The following is a 19,841-nucleotide window of genomic DNA, read 5'->3' on the forward strand; positions in this document are numbered from 1 at the left end:
AACCCAAATGCCATTTAACAGAAAAGCAACAAGAACTAAAGCAAAAAATAACTGAGCACATGAACCGAACAAGCACCAGCTCTAAAAACAGTTGACTTCCAGCTCTAAAATCAGTTGCCAAAAAACAACTTGGTCAGGCATTAAAAGATGTCATGCCAATGCTGCACTTGCAGAGATAACAACCAATAATTTGCAAGAAACAAACTAACTAATGTACAGTGCAGCAACAAAAACAACACAAGAGCTAGGATATAAGATCAGTGGACCTGTAAAAAAAACCTAGTACATCACCTACATGGAAGATTAGATTAGAAAATAAAATCTCCAGGCTTAGATCAGATGCTAGTAAATTGAAAATATGAAAGACAAGAAGCTGAAGAATGAAAACACCAAACAGTATCTGATCCAAAAATACCACCTAGATTCAAGGAAAATTAGAGAAGTCCTGGACATAATAAAGCAGCAAATAACAGCAGTGTCAAAAAAGATTAGCAGACACGAAGCCAGAATTACACAACACAGGCAGAATCTCCAATCCCAGTCAAATCACAGACGTTTCTACCAAAGAATAGAAGGAGAAACTGAACGAAACATAGAAACACCAAACAAAGAAGAAACAGTGCAATTCTGGGGGAAATTATGGGACAATCCAATAGATTATAATCAAAAAGCAGGCTGGGTGTAAGAGGTCAAAAAATGTAACCAACAAATGCAAGATCTAATAATAACACCAGAATTAATAAGTGAAAGAGCAAAGAAAATTAAAAATTGGACTGCACCAGGCGACGATGAACTGCGTGGCTTTTGGCTTAAACACCTAAGAAGCCTTCATAAACAACTATCAAAACAGTTCAATCACATTTTGAAAGGAGGTGATATTGAACAATGGCTAACAACTGGGAAAACTCATCTCATCATGAAAGACCCAGAAAAAGGTGCAGTTCCAAGAAATTATAGACCGATAACCTGCCTGCCAACCATGTTGAAATTATTAACAGGAATAATAGCATATGAAGTCATGCAACACTTATTAACTAACAAACAGCTTCCAGTTGAACAGAAAGGAAATTGCCCAAACACCAGAGGAACAAAAGACCAGCTTCTGATTCACAAAATGATTTTAGAAAATTGCAAGAGAAGAAAAGCAAATCTAAGTGATGCATGGATTGACTACGAAGGCCTTCGACTCATTGCCTCACACATGGATACTAAAATGTTTAGAAACGACTGGTGTCAGCAAAAACATTCAGATATTTATTTAAGAAGCAATGAGCATGTGGAATACACAGCTAACAATCAATGGTGTGACACTTGGACAGGTTAGCATTAGAAGAGGTATTTTCCAAGGGGACTCACTATCCCCTCTGTTGTTTGTAATCACCATGAATCCACTTTCACAAATACTAAACAAAACAGGCCTTGGATACCAAACATCTAAAACATCAAGTAAAAGAAAGCATCTGCTGTACATGGACGATCTGGAGTTGTATGGAAAGTCCCAGTCAGAAATCGAATCACTGCTAAACACACTGTCCGTATATTCAGTAGCGATATAGCAATGGAGTTTGGACTAGACAAGTGTGCTGCATTAATAATGAACAGAGGAAAAATAAGAAAAACAGAAGGAATAGAACTGCCCAATGGAAGCAACATCAAGAACCTGGAAGATAAAGAACTTTACAAATACTTGGGCATTCTCCAGGCTGATAACATCGCACACACTGAAGTTAAAAGAAAAATTGGAAGCGAATACATCAGGAGAGTTAGAAAAATCCTAAAGTCCAAACTCAATGGTGGGAACACCATACAAGCCATAAACACCTGGGCTATACCTGTTATCAGACACACTGCAGGAATAATAGACTGGACCCAGGCAGAGCTAGAGACACTAGATTGTAAGACCAGGAAAATCATGACCATCAATCATGTTCTGCAGCTCCACAGTGATGTAGAGAGGCTATACCTCCCTCGCAGCTCAGGTGGAAGAGGAATGCTGCAAGTCCATCAAACAGTAGAGGAGGGGAAAAGAGGCCTTGAAGAGTATATAAAGGACAGTGAAGAAGATGCACTTCAAATGGTCAATAACGAGAAACTATTCAACACCAATGAAAGAAAGCAGGCCTACAAGAAAGAACCGAGCAGAAAAATGTAAAAATTAGCCACTGCATGGTCAATATTTGCACACTATAAGTGGAAAATCAGACATCACCAAGACCTGGCAATGGCTTAAGAATGGCAATGTGAAGAAAGAAATAGAGGTTCTAATATTGGCTGCACAAGAACAGGCACTAAGAACAAATGCAATAAGAGCAAAAGTCAAAAAGTCAACAACAAACAGCAAGTGTTGGCTTTGTAAAGAAGCAGATGAAACTGTGGACCACCTAATCAGCTGCTGTAAAAAGTTCGCACAGACTGACTACAAACAAAGGCATGACAAGGTAGCAGGGATGATACACTGGAACATCTGCAAAAAATACAAGCTACCTGTAGCCAAACATTGGTGGGACCATAAAATTGAAAAAGTTGTAGAAAATGAAGATGCAAAAATATTATGGGACTTCCGACTACAAACAGACAAACCTCTGCCACACAATACACCAGATTTCACTGTAGTCGAGAAGAAAGAAAAACAAGTGAAAATAATCGACATAGCAATACCAGGGGATAGCAGAATAGAAGAAAAAGAAATAGAAAAAATCACAAAATACAAAGATCTACAAATTGAAATTGAAAGGCTGTGGCAGAAAAAGACCAAAGTAATCCCACTGGTGATTGGCACCCTAGGTGCAATTCCAAAACAACTTGAAGAGCACCTCCACACCATAGGGGCCACAGAAATCACCATCAGCCAACTACAAAAAGCAACTTTACTGGGAACAGCCTATATTCTTTGACAATATCTATAACAACAGCAATAACATTGACAATAAAATTCAGCCATCCCAGGTCCTTGGGAAGGACTTGATTTCTGGATAAAACAAACCAGTCAATAACACCTGTCTGACTGTGTAAATAATAATAATAATAATAATAATAATAATAATAATAATAATAATAATAATAATAAATATTGTTAAAACATGCAAGACCCAGAAGGCAGCAAAGACCTGTCTAAAAGGAAAGTTCCTCTTTGCCTGATGGGAGAAGTCTGATATAGAGGAAGCATGGCAGGCCTCTCTTTGTGGAGAGTTTGAAAACTGAGGTGCAACCACTGAGAAGGCCCAATGAAATGCAATTTGAGAAAATCACTGAGAAATGTTGTTGTGAACCACCCAGAGCTGATAGATAGGGTGGTGTAGAAATATAATGAGGCTATTCTCATGCGCACCACATTTGGAAGCCCAGCCTGGGTTAGGCGGCGTGTGAGAACCAGTGGGATCGGGGCTGATCCCATTGGGGCAGCACTGCCTAGCCCCACTTTGAAGCCTGGCTCTTTGCCAGGGTTAAGGGCCTGAGCGAGCCCTTAACCTGAGCTCTGGGATTGTGTGTTTGCTGAGGCCATGCGTAGCCCCAGCGGACACAGAGACAGATGCATAGGGTGCCCAACTCCTGGGAGAATCCCCCAATACATGACACATGTCCGTGATGCATAGGGTGCCCAACTCCTGGGAGAATCCCCCAATACATGACACATGTCCGTGGTGCATTTTGGGATCTCTGGTGGCCAGGATGCATCATCCCAACCTCTGGAGCTGCACACTGCAGCATGTAGCGCAGATAATCTGGGAGTGTGGTCTGCGCTCCCAGCAACAAAACAGTATTTGTCTGGGGGTAAGGTGAATTTAGCTGAGTGAATGACCTGAATGAATGAATGAATGAAATCTTCTTCATTACAAGAATCATTGAATGGTCTCACTGGTGTAGTAAATCTCAGTCTTGATTACCCATGCACAGGATTTATATTTGTGCTGTAAGCGAATAGTATTTGTGAATGTGCACTATGATCGTGTATGTATTTATTTGTTTGTTACATTTTGTATCCCAGACTTTTTTCAAGGAACTCAGAGTTGTGTGCATAGAGTTACCAGAAAGTGTACCATCCAGGTACTTGTCAAGTTCAAACTGGTTAAATTTCAGGAATATTCAAACTGGTTAAATTTCAGGAATATCATGTGCCTTTGGATCATTTTCTAGGCCCCAACATGACACCAATGCCATGATAATTTCATGGTTTCTCTCCACTTACATAATGACCAACCCCAACCCCAGTCAGGTTCTTACATAATTTCTGAATAATACTTGGCCTTACAGAGTTGTATGACTGCACTGCCCATGATTGTTTTCCTTACTTGGTGATAGGCCTCAAGATGGAGCCTTTGGTGGATCTTAAATATCACACTGAGTGTGAGAGCAGAACTAGGAGCAGATCTCAGGGCATGGTCTGGGGGCATATGATATAATCACCTTACTGAAGCTAAGCAGTCTATATCTGGTCAGTCCCTGGATGGATTACTCCCTGGCCTGGGAACCCCATGGATGTCACCTTGGGATTCCATGATGGAGTTCCAAGAAAAGTGAGACATAAATGAAATAAATAAATGAGATGCTCAGCTTGGGACTGCCACTGAAAACAGAAGTCTTCTGTCAGGTTCTCCCTTTTCTCCACATAACATTTATCTGGTGTCAAGTTCCTTGCACTTTTCCACATCTGCCACTGGCAACCAATGATGTGAACATAGGAAGCCGCCTTATACCAACTCAGATCATTTGGTTCATCTAGTTCAGTATTGCTGACCCTGACTAGCAGCAGCTTTCCAAGGTTTCAGGAAGAATCTCTCCCATCCCTACTTGGAGATGCCAGGGATTGAACCTGGGGCCTTCTGCATGCAAAGAGGTGCTCCACCACTGAGCTACAGGCAGGTACATGTACAATGTGATGATGACATAAAATAGGTAAGTCTGCCTAAATGTTTTGAAAGTAAAGGGGAGAGCTCAGCATGAGAACTCATCTTTAGTAGCAGCCCCATGTTTGGTATTGCATCTGGTTCTGCTAATAGAATATTTGAGTTTGCTCAAGTTCTTAAGGCTTTAATTTGGACTAGCCACATGTTCTTAAATCCTTATAAAGTTTTGAAGATCAGAGGTATATGTGAACAAGACCACAGTGAGCATACCATAGTGAGCATACCTTTTGGCAACTTGAAATATCATGTGCCCATGTCAAGCATCCAACTGCATTTTCCAGTTCAGAAATGTACAGTTGTTCTTCTCCTGAGAGTCCTGGTTTCTTTAGCAGTTCTTCTCAGAGAACACAGTGCACTGACACCACAATGACAGAGAGTACACATTCAGCAGAGCATCGGTCATGTCATATTAAGCCCCATCACATCAGATCAGTTGACATGACTGACAAAACCTGACGTCTCGTGTCACAATGGCATATATCACCCTCCACAGTGAGTTACAGAGACACACTTTCTGGCAAAGTAAGATGAAATGAGAGTGAGAGAGGTTTATGGTTCAGAATGGCTCATAATGAAAACCTCTGAGCTCCACTCACATCCACCAAATGGTGAATAAGGTGGACACAATTCATTTACATGATATACAGTTTTTAATTATATAAGGAGCTGCCATATATAATGTTTAGGTCTACCTATAAGTTACAAGAGATGTGTGACTGCTGCCAAAAGCATGAGCTGTGTTCCCTATCCACCTCTTTCCCCCAGCATTCAGTAAATTATGTCAATGATTTTAAACTCAAACACAATAATACATGAATATTGCTACCAACTATGATACATGTCATCATTGACAGATCCACACTTCCAAGAATAGATATAACAGTGCTACACATTTGTTTTTGTTTTTTTAATTCTCCATTGTATCAAATACCATTACACATAGTTTAAAAAGCAGTTTTAAATTTCTGCTTGTCACATGTATTTCCAATACTGGACATCTCTTCTAAGGTTTTTTCTTCCTCTATTAACAGAAATTTACTCCAGTAAGATGACACTTCAATAGTATTTGGCAGATTATTGGGGGTGGGGGTGGAATCACTGTTCTGGTTTAATTATTTTCTCAAAATAAGTCTCAACTTATTAGTTTTAGATAATGGCTGACATGATAGGCATTCTTAGGAGGGCGGAGCAAGAGCTCCATCCTTGCAAGTAGCCTACAAATTAGGTGTGGAGGAGGCTTCCAGGGAAGTGGAGTGGGGAGGTGATTTCTGATCTTCTCCCCTCCCCGTAAAAGTCCTTTTCATTGCCAGGAATATGTTTCTGAGAGCTGCACAGTGCATAGGGCCATATGTTCTTGAAATCTATAACAATATTTGATGCATTCCAGCAAAGGTGATGCGTGTTGTGAAGAAGGATTTGGTGCACACATCCACATGCACACCTGCTAGTCTGGGAACAGGACACAGAGCAGTGAACAGATAGCAACTTTTACAGATCAAGACTCCTTTCCCCCTTTCCATAGGGGAAAGGGGAAACCTAGATTCATGCTGCCTGTACCTCCAAACAAGTGATTGATGCTTTTAATGTTGATGGACAGATATCATGCCCAGATATCATGCACAGATGTGTGGCAGTGTGCACATATCTCTGGATTGAGAACACTGTTACTTTTGTCAAACATTCAAAACATATTAGCTACAGTTCAACTCCAATAATTCTTAAACAAACACCACCTCTAGTTACATCACTATATTTTCAGTTTAAAACAATGTTATTTTATATTACAAACCAATTGTGATGTATGTAACACATTACATATTAATTTTGTAATGGAAAACACTCTGGCTGACATCTGGCTAACCAAGTACGTTTGTAGTGGCACTGTGCATGCTTTGACAAAAAACAGATTTTCATTTATCTCCCCTTCCCTCTGTAGCTGACTGTGACACCGAAAAATATGTCCCTGGGGGTTGCACATCCCTCAGGGACATATTGCAGGAGTCACAATCGGCTGCAGAGGGAAGGGGAGAGCTATGAAAATTGTCCCTTCTCCATAGTGTGTGATGGGCATTCACTGTGCCAGTGCTTCATTGGTCTGGATATCGATCTCTGATTTTTTTTTCTGAAAGAGACATTTTCTAGAAGCAAAAATTACTTCTCATCAGTGATTACAAACGTTCAGAGCAAACACATTTTCTCAGTCAAAAGGACAGTGGTTGCAGTCTTATGCACATGCAGCTTGCTTAAATGTTATGTATGATTTGCAGCCAATCTCTCTGATCCACATATGAGATTGTACATTAGGAAATTGGTCTCCATGGATGTATCTCTAGCTGGATGGGGAACCACATATGCAAATAGGTACTTCATACATCATGCCACAATTTGATCCAACAACTAAGGTTGTATACATGTATCTCTATGAGATAACTGATGATACTGTGAACCAATAATCAGTGATTGCACAATAGTGATAATTGTGATCATTTGGACTGTTGGGTTGGGGCCAATTAAAATAAGAAGGAGAGGTGTCCTTGTTCCAACTTTTCAGAGTCTATTTTGTTTTATATTTAGATTTCGGGGTGGCGTGGGAATTTGAAATCAGTAAATCTGAAGTTAGTCAGGAGTTTATAACCAAAAATCAATAGAATTTAAAAACCATCCAACTATTTAGGATATTAGCTAGAATATTTAAAACATTTAACAGCTTTAGCAGGTTGTTGTTTCAGCTGTTCCTTATGAAATCAAGAAAATCCAATTGATTTCTAAATGTCAACTGTATGAATGGAAAATGCTACCAGGGAAATAAGGAAAGCATATTCCCGTTAAACATTAGACAGCAGTATGCCAAAATGTTGCCAGTGTTTATGATTGCATTCGTTCATATGAAAATACGTTTTCTTGTGATCATCCGACATTACAAGTATGCCTGCCAGGTTCACATTCATTGTAGCATTTGGTAATCCTTTAATGTATTACTTGCTTTATAAGCTGGCAGAACCATCAGTAGAAATATTGTTCTCAATGCACATTTTGTGTGATGATTGGTAATTTTAATTTCAGTTGGCAATCCTAGCTGGCTATTTCAGCGGTTTAGCCATCTTCCTAAAGCAATCTGGCAAACCTAAACCAGGCTGCCCAGCATGACTATGGGAGAGAAGAACAATTACTTTTATTTATTTCATTTTAAAATATGTGTATCACACCTTGCTTACAAATTGCCAACTTGGGTGGCTCACAACATGATACCAAATAAAAAATAAAATATAAGGAAAAAATAAGAGGAAGGAAAGTGAGATGGAATAGCAGGCACCACCTTGGGTGTAGCAATAGGCATGGGTAATGTCAGGAACAGAGAAGGAAGACTTCAGTCATTCTAATGTGGAGGCAATACCCACAGTTCAACAGATGTATTATTGTGGACTTCCTCATACTCCTTTTCTGGAAATGATAAAGATCAAAGGTCTTTTCATACTCCTTTTCTGGTGGTGGTAAAGATCACTGGGAGCTTATCAGTCCCTGCTAACTGAGCAAAGAGGCACCTTTTAAAAGTGGTGATTCTCTTTATTGAGCAGGGGGAGAGCAATTGGCCCTGTCCAACCCCAGCATAGCATCCTTCCATTGGCTATTGCTAGTGGCTTTCTTATGTTTCTTTTTCAGACTGTGAGCCCTTTTGGGAGAAGCAGTAAATTAATTAATTAAATTAAATTAAATTAAATTTCTGTATGTAAACCGCTTTGGGAACTTTGGTTTAGGAGTGGTATACACATATTTGTCGTATTTGTTGTATCACAGGTCTTTTAAAAAAGAAACCAACCCTCTAAAACTTCCCAGTTTATATTATACATTAGGGCTGTGCATCACATTTGACCAATAATTGGGTGTGAGGTGGAACAAGCCCTATTTGGGCATTTTTCATTGGGATTGATGGCACAAGGGTAAGTAGTCGTGGAAGAGTCATGTCGCGCAGCACTGTGGGTGTGCTTTTTAGATACCCACAGTGGTGCAGGGAGTTCTGAACCACCTGCATTAAGCTGCACAACATGTCAGTTCCTGAGTCATCAAAGGGGTGATTTTGACAGCTGGCTTTCTTCAAATTATGGGGGGAGGGGGTAGCAAGAAGGGGGCAACCACCAGAGGGGGAACTTATGTTTCTGTGGGCCCCCTTCTGTGCATTGCCCCCTCCACCCCCCAATTTAAAGAAAACAAAGCAGCCAACTAGGGTTGTGCATGAACCAGTTCGGCGCTCGTTTTCTGGAGTGCTGAACCAGTTCAAAAGTCCAGCGTTTGAGGTGGTTTGGAGGCGGGGGGTGGTGTTCCTTTAAGGGGCAGGGAGGGTGCCCTTACCTGCCCTGCCACTTCCCCCCTGCTGGCACTCTCCCCAAAAGCATTGGTGCAGGGCTTCAGTGTACCTCCCTGCAGCCCCGGTCAGCATCGTACTGGAAGTGGATGACAACGAGGTAAGGGCACCCTCCCTGTCCCTTAAAGAAACTTCCCCTGCCTCCCAGGAGTGCACAAACTAGTTCGTGCACATCCCTACTGTCAACATAATTCCTCTGCTGATGCAGGGAGGATTTTTAAATGGTCTGCTCCGCCTTCTCAGCTGGGAAGCAGGGAGCAGGACATTTACAAATTAAACGTCCTGCACACTTACTCCCAGCTCAGAGTCTGCTATGCAGGCCCTCAGAGTTCCAGTAGGCGTGTCGGAATTGGATATAATTCCAAATTGACAGGAGGACATTTAGTCAGACTTCCAACTATCAGATCTCCCTCCTGTCATTTGTGGGATTAATTCTGATAGTGTCAATATAGGGACTATCGGGTCCAAGATATCTGTCAGAACTATCTGACTCGAGAAACAGTGATAAGTGCTTTGCTGCTTTCAGCTGAAGTGGAATGTATAATTTGCCCTTTGTGCATTTCAGAATTAGAGGAAATGGCCCTTTCTTTAAAACTATTGTTTCACCCATCCACACATACACACAAATCTGTAAAATGCAGGGGACGGGGGGGGGAGAGAAAACACTAACTGGATGAGTTGGTAAAAAGTGTCAACTTGCCAACTCTTCCAGTAGCTGAATGGGCGAGTGAAGGTATGTTATCACTAGAATATTATGGTTGCTTTTGCACATAGCAAGAAACCATGGGTCCAATGGACCCACAGTTTGCCCCCATTCTCCCCACTGCACTCACAGACAACCCTGATCTGGAGTCTGGGAGTCTGAAAGTGGGGAGGAACTGGCTGTGCAGGCTTCCTCCTTCTCATGAAGGACAGCCATGGCAGCCAATCGGAGACAGAGAGAGAGAGGAGCTTCCTACCCTCAACTCCAGTTCCAAAGCTGGCAGCCTTCAGATGACACGCCACTGCTTTCCAACCAGAGTTTTTGGCAGTTAAACTGAGGAGGAACCGAGGGTGCCAATTCAGATTTGTGGCCAGAAACCTTGGGTTGCTTTTCTAATGGAACCAAGGTTTCCCAAATTCGGATGACCACAAACCCAAACTTCTGGCATGGTTGCCCCCGGTTTAGTGTGATGTCTGAAGGTGACCTATAAGTATTTCAATAGCAAAGCTCATTATACCAAATAGATCTTCTGCAGGCAAAGTGGTTTACAGATTTTCCCATTTCGTTATTTTATGCAATATCATAGCCCCAGGACCAGGCTTTTGGAAATAACTCCCCTCCCTCCATCCCTCGCACAGATTTTTAAATTCAGGATTCTAGCCTATGGCTAGCCTGCACAACTTGTGGCTCAGCAAGCTGAACATGAGGGCAGCAAAACCAAAAGTTGATCAGAATCATCCTGGTAGGCTGCATAGACTGTGAGCTGTGCTGAGATTGTTGGGTCACAAGTTGTACAAACCTGTCCTGTGTGAAGCACAGAGTGTATATGGTCCATGGGTATACAGTGAGGCTGTTCTCACGAGAACCACCGGGATTCATGCAGATCCCAGCTGTGCTGCGGTGCTAAACCCAGCGCCCAAGCTCAGCTCTTAGCCAAGGTTAAGGCGCAAATGCGCCCTTAACCCGGTTACCAGGATTGTGTGTCAGTGCGAGCTGCTTGTAGCTCACGTGGACACAGAGACAGATGCCTAGAGTGCTCGTCCCCTGGGGGAATCCCCCTGCGCACTGCACTCAATGCATGGTACACTGTGGGATTCTTGAAGGCTTGGACAATGACTCCCAGCCAGTAGTGGAGCAGTGGCCCATGTCCAGCTGCCCCGGCGGCCCAGCTCGCCCTGCCCCCTACATCTGACGTCAGATTCGGGGGGTTAGCCACACCCCCGCATCTGATGTCAGAGGTGGAGGGTGTGATCTGGCTCCCAAACGGGGCTGTGCGGCCCTGTTTGGGAGTTAGGTTCAGGCCAGCACTGCATTCGCAACCCGGCCAGGAGCGGCTCTTCTCTGCCTTAAAGGCAGGGAGAGCCTCTCCTGGGTGTGCTGCGAACACAGCGCTCGCCATCGAACTCCCAAACTCCTTGCGGCCCTGTCTGAGAGCTAGATCGGGGCCAGTGCTGTGCTTGCAGCACGGCCAGAAGTGGCTCTCCCTGCCTTTAAGGCAGGGAAGATCCACTCCTGGTTGTGCTGCAAACACAGCAATGGCCATTTAACTCCCGGACGGGGCCGCATGGCCCTGTTCGGGAGCTAAACCAGCACCCTCCCCCATGTCTGACATCAGAGGCAGGGGGCATGTCGGGGCCGCGGCCTGGGTTCTTTGAACCCAGTTGCCCAATGGCGGCTACACCCCTGGACCAAGCGTCTGTTTACCCACACTGCCGGGAGCAGAGTGGATAGTCATCTGTGTGAGTGTGCAGCTTGTGCACCACATGGGCTTAGACCAGTTGTCTGTGGGGAGGTAGGTTGAACCCTGCCTTCCCACCACCTGCCTGACTGCATGTGAGGTTGTGTGAATAGCCCCAGTATTGCTTACTGTTTGCATCCACATACACTCACTACAGGAAAATTAGCTATTGATTTGAGCAGACAGACAATGATAAAGGTTAACATTCAGTGCTATTATATTTGCAAAAGGAGGTGTAATGTGATTTATAGTAAAACTGGAGCCCTTTCGTCATGGAACTGGTGAAATGAAATCTTTAACTAAAGTCTAGAAAGAGGGAGCCTGGTTGGGAATGACATTCATCAATGATGAGAGAAGATGTCACTTTCAACTGCCATGTCTCCTATAGCTGAGCACCTCTCTTTGTTTATCCTTCAAATACAATCTATAAAGCAACTGTTCATCTCTTTGGTCCTGGGCAGAACATAGGAATAGAAGAGTCAAACTTCAAATATAGTTTGTCATTTGTCTTCTCAAAAAGAGATGTGATTTATGTTTATGGTAAAATATCTGAAATGTCATTTAAGAGAAAAACAAATGGCTCAGATTTCAGTGAGAAAAAAATGTGGAAGGGGAAAAAAAGAGCAATTGTGGAACTTGGGGGAAAAAAAATCTTTTTCTTCTTTCACTCCAAGCATATATTTTAATTCTAATTGTAAAAATTATCTGTCTCTCAGCATGTATTTCTCAGAATTTTCCTTTAAGGGGTTTCATCAGCTATGTTAATGATGACACTGAATGTTAATATATACATTAAACATTTAAGTTATAATATGTTAACATGACATAAGATGTGAATAATAACAATGTTTTATATATGAAGCGAAAACATATTTTATGTTGGGAATGGTTAGAATGCTTGGCAAGTGACTTATATCCATAACAATTTCATTTAAATATTGCTTTTGCATCCCATCTATCTTAGATGCAATTTTATAGTCTCTTTTTAAAAATTCATTTCGACATGACCTCTTTGAGGCTGAGCTTAGTGCCTCTAGCCTACATATTCAATTGCACTTCTACTTGTTCCTGTTCAATTACATTTCAAAGTGCAGAAGCCAGTAAGTGCCCAGACATGAACTGCATTTACTATTCTGGGACTCTTCACGAATTATAACTTGTGTTCGGTTATGCACAGTAATGCAGGCAAAAAGCTGAAAGGAAATCCGTCACTTTGTTCAAAATGATGGCCTGTCTGATTTGACTTAGGGCTGCAAAAATTTGGAACTATAACTCTGCAAGCTGTAGCATTCCAAAAATCTGACTGGGTGAACATTGATCTTGGGTAAATGTAGACTAGGATGAGTCCATACTTTCTACAAGTAGTCTGGATCCTGTGCACCTTAGTTAGCACCTTCCCACTATGAAAATCCTCTCTCTTCCCAATGCTTCATTCTATTCCCTAAGATCTGAGCCTTTCTTCATGTCCATGTGTCTACAGAAATCAAATCGACCCACATGGGATTACAGAACATGCATTACAGAACCTACACCCTAGGAAGATCTACTGAGTCCGATAACAGACATTTTCTTTTTTCAGGAGCTGTCTCGTGGTAGCCAGCATGACTTGACCCCTTTGCTAAGCAGGGTCTGCCCTGGTTGCATATAAATGGAATACTACATGTTTGAACGCTGTAAGATATTTCCCCTTAGGGGATGGGGTCACTCTGGGAAGAGCAGCTGCCTGCTTGCATGAAGAAGGTTCCAAGTTCCCTCCCTGGCATCTCCAAGACAGGGCTGAGAGAGATCCCTGCCTGCAACTTTGGAGAAGCTGCTGCCAGTCTGTGTAGACACTACTGAGCTAGATAGACCAATGTTCTGACTCAATATATGGCAGCTTCCTTTGTTCCTAGATGTCTTGTGATCCTGTCCCCCAACTGAAGAAATCTGGGTTCAACTTCTGACAAGTTATTTTGATGTTGCTGTTCTGGAGTTTGCAGCAGTTTAATTGTGAGTCTGTCTTCAAAGTAAAGTAAAATTATGGTGCCCATATTAAAGATCATGTTGCCAGCCTGAATATTGTCCTTTATCATTTTTGTTTCTATCAAGCAGACAGATGTTAGTTTTTAAGGAAGTTGATGGTAGTATTGGAGGGCTGCAGTTGCCCAGGCCATGACAATTGCACCCACTGTATTTAGGGTTGGGTCCATCTCTTTTCATTATGTACACACAATGGTGATATAAGCAGCCTATATATTTAAATATGGACATTTTGTCTCATGCAGACCAGCTATCGGTGCTTGTTCAGACGGAGTTCTTACCCAGCCTTGCTAGCTTAGGTCCTTCTGGTGGAGGTGTTCATGACCAGGAGGAGGAGGAGAGTGGAGGTGGACACTGCAGCAAAGGGAAGGATGTCAGCAGCCCTTTCTCTTTGCCCTGCATCCTTTCAAGGTCTTATGGGGCTGGATTTGACTCTTGCAGACTTTGAAAGGGGTGTGGGGCAAGGAGAAGGGGCTGCCCACAGCCTCCCTTCCCTTCCTAGGCCCCTTTCAAAGCTTGCAAAGGCTAGAGCTGTCTAGATCTGGCTCAGATTTTGAAAAGGGTGTTATATGTGAAGAAAAGAAGCTGTTGGTAGCATCTTCTTGTTGACCTGTGCCCCCTGTAAAACCTGCAAGGATCTGATTGGGAGATGGAAACTCCTGATCCGATAATTGCAGGTTTTGAAAGGAACAGAGGAAGATCCTTGCCCTTTATTCCTCTTGCCTCTTCTCCTGGCCCTATATTCCCATTAAAGCATGCAGGGTTAAGATCCAATCCTTGTGGACTTTGAAAGAGGAGCAGGAAATTATCTCCCCACTCCCACCCCCTCTTGGTCCCCAGCCCCATATAGCTGCAGGGAGCAGGCATGCCCTTGAAGGGAGGAAGACACGGTAGTTGGTGTCTCATCTTGGGTGTCCAATGACCTTGAGTTATCTTTGCTATAAGGAAAGTAGGATTTAAGGAAGGCCATGAAGATCATGAAGGTTGATTGCCTTCCAAGACTTCAAGCTATCTATGAAGCCAAAGGAAGACATTATTCCTCATCAATGGATGGAATAACTCTTACTGGAATGGGTTTAGGAAAACAAACTTCAGTGCTCAAAAAAGTGGTTCTTATACCGGAACAAAGAGTGGAATAACCAGTTTATTAACAAGTAAGGCTCAATGTAGAAATGTCAAACTGTGGATGGTATAATCATTTGGCAAGATGTCAAAATCATTTGGCAAGATGTCAACCCCTGCTAACTTGGCAAAGAGGCATCTTTTAACATGGTGGTTCTCTTTATTTAGCAGGGGGAGAGTAACTGGCCCTATCCACCCACAGCATAGTACCTCCAGTGACTGTTGCTGATGTCTATCTTATGTTTCTTTTTAGATTGTGAGCCCTTTGGGGTCAGGGATCCATCTTATTTATTTGTTATTTCTCTGTGTAAACCACCTTGAGCCATTTTTGGAAGGGCAGTATAGAAATCAATCAATCAATCAATCAATCAATCAAACAAACAAACAAATAAATAAAATTTACCTTTCTGCTTAATAACACTTGGCTACTGTTTTGAAATTATGTCCTTGCTTTTTAAGTGACAACACACACACAAATCTGTGACAGAAAGCTTGTGGGAAATTTTGTGATACTGCTGCCTTTTTAAAATTCAGCAGTACCCTTAGAGTGTAACTGAAGCCTAGTCTACAGAAACAGCAGATTTAACGGTCAGAATTACTCATGGGTTCTGCCACATCAGCATGCAGTAAAGATAAAAACTCAACACATTCAGAACATTAGCTTAAAAGTGTCTGATACCTTAATGGTACACATGTGCAGGCAAGGGATACATGTCCTCAGTGGCTGCATTCCTACTTCAGTAGCATGGATGGTTGCATGCAGGGCTGGTGATTTTTTGCTGATCTCCTCTTCCCCTGGAAGCACTCTGTGCAACCTGCAAATAGATTGAGAGTCATGTGTCCTTCAGGGACATATTTGTGACTTGCACAGAGCATTTCTGGGAGAAAGGTTGATCAGCAAAAATCCCCCCACTGCATACCACCACCTGCAGTGCTGAAGTTGCATTGGCTATACACATGCAGCATTAATGAAAATGTCAGCTGCAAAAACCAAATTAACAAACTGAATAGTGAATGGTAGGAATCCAGACGGCATCAAGAACTAGCAATATCACCAGGAAAACATCAACGTCAGCAGGATTCAGAGCTCTCAGCTCCCAATTCAATCCTTGCAGGTGTTAAAAGAGGTGCAGAAGAAAAGGCTGCTGGAAGAAAGGCAGAGCTGTAATAGGGTGCGTGTTTCCCAAGAACCTGTGCTTCTCTGCCTCTGGGGATGCCCTGTTCATTTATGGGGCTGCTTTGCTTGCCTCTCCTCCTCCTCCCCAGAGTGGAGTGGTGCGTTGCTCACCTCACTGGCATGGGCATCCGGTAGGCCCCTCACTGCGGTGGTGGCATGCTCTCTGACCCAGCACCACGTGGGGTGGGCTGCCCTGCTACTCAGCTGGCCTCTGTGCATGCATGATGGCCATTTGAATGGTTGGCAAGGCAGCCAAGTGCTGTGCCAACGAATCCAATGGCCTCCACACATGCACAGAGGTCAGCTGAGCGGAGGGTGCAGGGCAGCCCTCCCATGGGCTGCTGGGTCAGGGAGTGTGCTGCTGCCATGGGTGGGTGGGCAGCCCATGAGAATATGGGCAGCTTATTCCCTCCATATACCACTTGCTGGAATCTGCTTCCTGGACTATGCCCCTTTCAAAGACTTCAGGGGAGGCTGTTGACAGCCCCCTTTCCTTGCCCTGCACTTGGAGACTTTGAAAGGGGCACATGGTGGGAGAAGAACCTGCCCGCAGCCTCTTCTCACTATATATCCTGTTTAAAGCCTACAAGGGATAAATTGCTAACTGTTGTTTATTAATTATTTTGCTTGTTTGGGTGCATGTTCATTGCTTTATTTGTATTTTCATATTTTATAGCCAGCTGCTTGGGTGGCCCTGAATTGTTTAGAAAAGCATCATATGAATACTTTCACTGTTGTTGTTGTTGTTGTTGTTATTATTATTATTATTATGATTATTATTAATAATAATAGTTGTTGTTGTTGTTGTAGTTAATAATAATTAATAAAGACTATACTTTTTAGACAGGCCTTTAATATGCTATGATTTGTTTGCCTGATCAAATTGCTAGTTGTTGATGCTGGCTTTTAAAGAAAGATAGATAAATAGATCCACAAGATTTGTTGCCAGAAAGTGTCCCTCATAGAAAATCTTCCAGCACATAGAAAGCCAATGTGTCAAAAGGTTAAGAGTATACAAGGGATCTGTCAAGTGCATTCTGAGGTGGTTCAATCATAGGGACACAACTGCGCCCCACACAGCCCTCCCCCGGACATTTGACTCAGGTCAGTGGCTGGCATCAAGACTAAATTACTCCTGAGTAGTCCTACTGAAATTAAGACCATTTCCTAAGTAGTAGTATTCAGTAAGTTGGTACAGATGTCAGCCAGTGCCTTGCTGTCACAATGATCGTGTTAGAAGATGTACATTATTTCAGGCATACCATATACTGGAGTTAATTTAAGGAGGGTTAACTATTCTATAGGAACTTGTTTTTTTGTTTTTTTTTTAAATGTGGCTTTAAAACTCGATTGAGCCAGTGACTTAAAAAAACACACCAAACACCTGTGAAACTGAACTTTTCTTTCCCTCCCTGCTGTCCCTTTTGTGAATAATTTATGCTTTGGAATGATTTCACTGCTGACTGTTCTTCCAGCCATTAAACTGAAATAGAACTAGAGAAAATGGGGCACCAAAAGAGAAGGTCAATCTATGGAAATACAGCTATTGCTTTATGCCATTATTAACACCTTCTGACACACGGTGTTCAGAGAGGGGAAAAGCTAATCTGTAGAGTAAAATGATATGGTGACATAAGAATTGTTTCAAATACATGCACAAGAGGTGACTATCTTTATGGGAAAGTAGAACTAAGAAAACTGAGAGTCAGAGAAGAAGCAGAGACTGAGAGAATGACAGAATTAAGAGCCTTACATGGGAAACCATGGAGAGGCTCTTTACTGGATCTGCTGTCTGGAATCTACAGGATGGTATTGTTAATGCAATTCCAGGCAGGATGCTGATATATCTACATTACAAAGCATTTTGATATCTGAAGAACAGCTACTGAGACTGGTCTTCAATTTAAAAAAGAATGTACTTGGATTAGGTGTTAAAGTGAAAAAGTATTTGACTCCCTTTGAAATTTATGTAGCTGAAACCTGTACAATGTGCTGGCTATTATTGTCTATTTGAAGCACATTTGTCACTCTGAGCATTTTATCATGTCATACCTATTGTTTTCATGCTGAATTGCTTCCATCCTCAATGGAGGTATTTTGAAGGAAGTAAAATGTAGTCAGAGTTAATCCCAGTCTTGTGATTTCCAAGTTCATATCAAAAGAGCCAAGTTATCTTTCCCGTGATTGAAAGAAACAAGTGGTCTTGGGACTGATGCATGTTGCTGGTCACATGCTTGATCTGGTCTTTTACTCTGATAAGAGTGATATTCCATGGGTGGGGACTCCTGTGATATCTCCATTGTCATGAATGGACCACCATGTGGTTAACGTTGGACTTACAATCATGTCCCAGCTCTACACAGGTGAGGGGCCTATTAGGATGGTCTGCCCAAGAAGGTTATTGGACCCAATAAGATTCCAAGAAGCCTTGGAATAATTTAGTGTTGGCTCTGCTGGTGATCCTGTTGATGCCCTGGTGGAGAACTGGAACAACAAACTCACCAGGGCAATAGACATGATCGCTCGTAAGCATCCTCTCTGACCTGCTTCAAAATTGTCTTCTTGGTATATGGAATAACTAAGGGAGCTGAAGCAGCAAGGTAGACAACTGGAGTGCAAGTGGAGAAATGCTAAACTTGAAGCCGACAGATTACAACATAGAGCACATTTGAAGAGCTATGTCCGGGCAATATGTGTGGCAAAGAAGCAATTCTTTTCTGCCTGTATTGCATCCACAAGCTCATATCCAACGGAGCTGTTTAGGGTTGTGAGAGGGCTAGTGCATACTCCTCCTCCCTTGAATCAGAATTTGCAACCATCAATTATCCATTGTGATTTTAATGAGTTCTTTGTGGATAAGATCTCTTGTATTCAGGCTGACTTAGACTCAGACGCCACAATTATTGCAGAGTCTAATGCAGAGGTGTCCAGCAACTCCTCTTGTGTGGTTAGGCTGGATCAGTTTCAGTTTGCAACTCCTGATGATGTGGATAAGCTGCTTGGAATGGTGTGGCCTACCACTTGTTCTCTTGACCCTTGTCTGACAAGGCTATTACTATCTGGCAGCAGGGTTGTTGTAGAAGGACTGGTAGAGATTATAAATGCTTCTGTGAGGGAGGGAAGGAGGCCTTCCTGTCTTAAGGAGGCAATCATTAGACCTCTTCTGAAGAAGCCTGCATTGGATTGCTCAGTTAAGCAACTATAGGCCTGTTTCCAACCTTGTGTGGTTGGGCAAGGTAACTGAGAGGGTGGTAGCCTCCCAGCTCCAGACAGTCTTGGAGGAAACTGATTATCTAGACCCATTTCAGACTGGCTTTCATGTGGGCTATGGGGTGGAGACTGCCTTGGTTATCCTGATGAATGATCTCCAATTGGTAACTGACAGAGGGAGTGTGACTCTGTTGCTCCTTTTGGATCTCTCAGCGGCTTTCAATAATATTGACCATGGTACCCTTCTGGAGTGTCTGAAGGGGTTGGGAGTGGGAGGCACTGTTTTGCAATGGTCCAGGTCCTACCTCTCACTGAATGCTCAAGATGGTGTCTGCACATGCTCAGATGCCATTTCCTTCCTGACACTGCCCAAAGGCTTCAGGAAACAGGGAACATTGTGTTCCCAGCAAGATGCAATCAGGCAAGCAGAGACCCTGGCTGCTGAATACAAACAGTACCATTTGAGGGTGGGGGTGGGAGGCAGTGGAGGAGCAAAGGAGGGACAAGTGAGACTTGCCTTCCTTCTTTTAAAGTTTCCACTCTCTCCCCTCCATGTGCATGAAGCGCTTCGTGCACATCCCTAGTCCAGTTGTTTGCTAGCTCACCAG

At 42.8% G+C, this 19,841-nt stretch overlaps 1 protein-coding gene across 1 annotated transcript in view; it reads right to left on the minus strand.

Annotated features, from left to right (window-relative positions):
* Window positions 1-15,592, minus strand: part of LOC128324152 (mucin-5AC-like) — a 33,433-nt gene extending 17,841 nt beyond the window's left edge. The window contains exon 1 of the mRNA XM_053248366.1: window positions 15,526-15,592. The gene's annotated coding sequence lies outside the window, so the exon portion shown is untranslated. The remainder of the gene's footprint in view (window positions 1-15,525) is intronic.
* Window positions 15,593-19,841: the final 4,249 nt, after the last annotated feature.

The sequence above is a fragment of the Hemicordylus capensis genome, chromosome 4, assembly GCF_027244095.1.
Source record: "Hemicordylus capensis ecotype Gifberg chromosome 4, rHemCap1.1.pri, whole genome shotgun sequence".
Lineage (NCBI taxonomy): Eukaryota > Metazoa > Chordata > Lepidosauria > Squamata > Cordylidae > Hemicordylus > Hemicordylus capensis.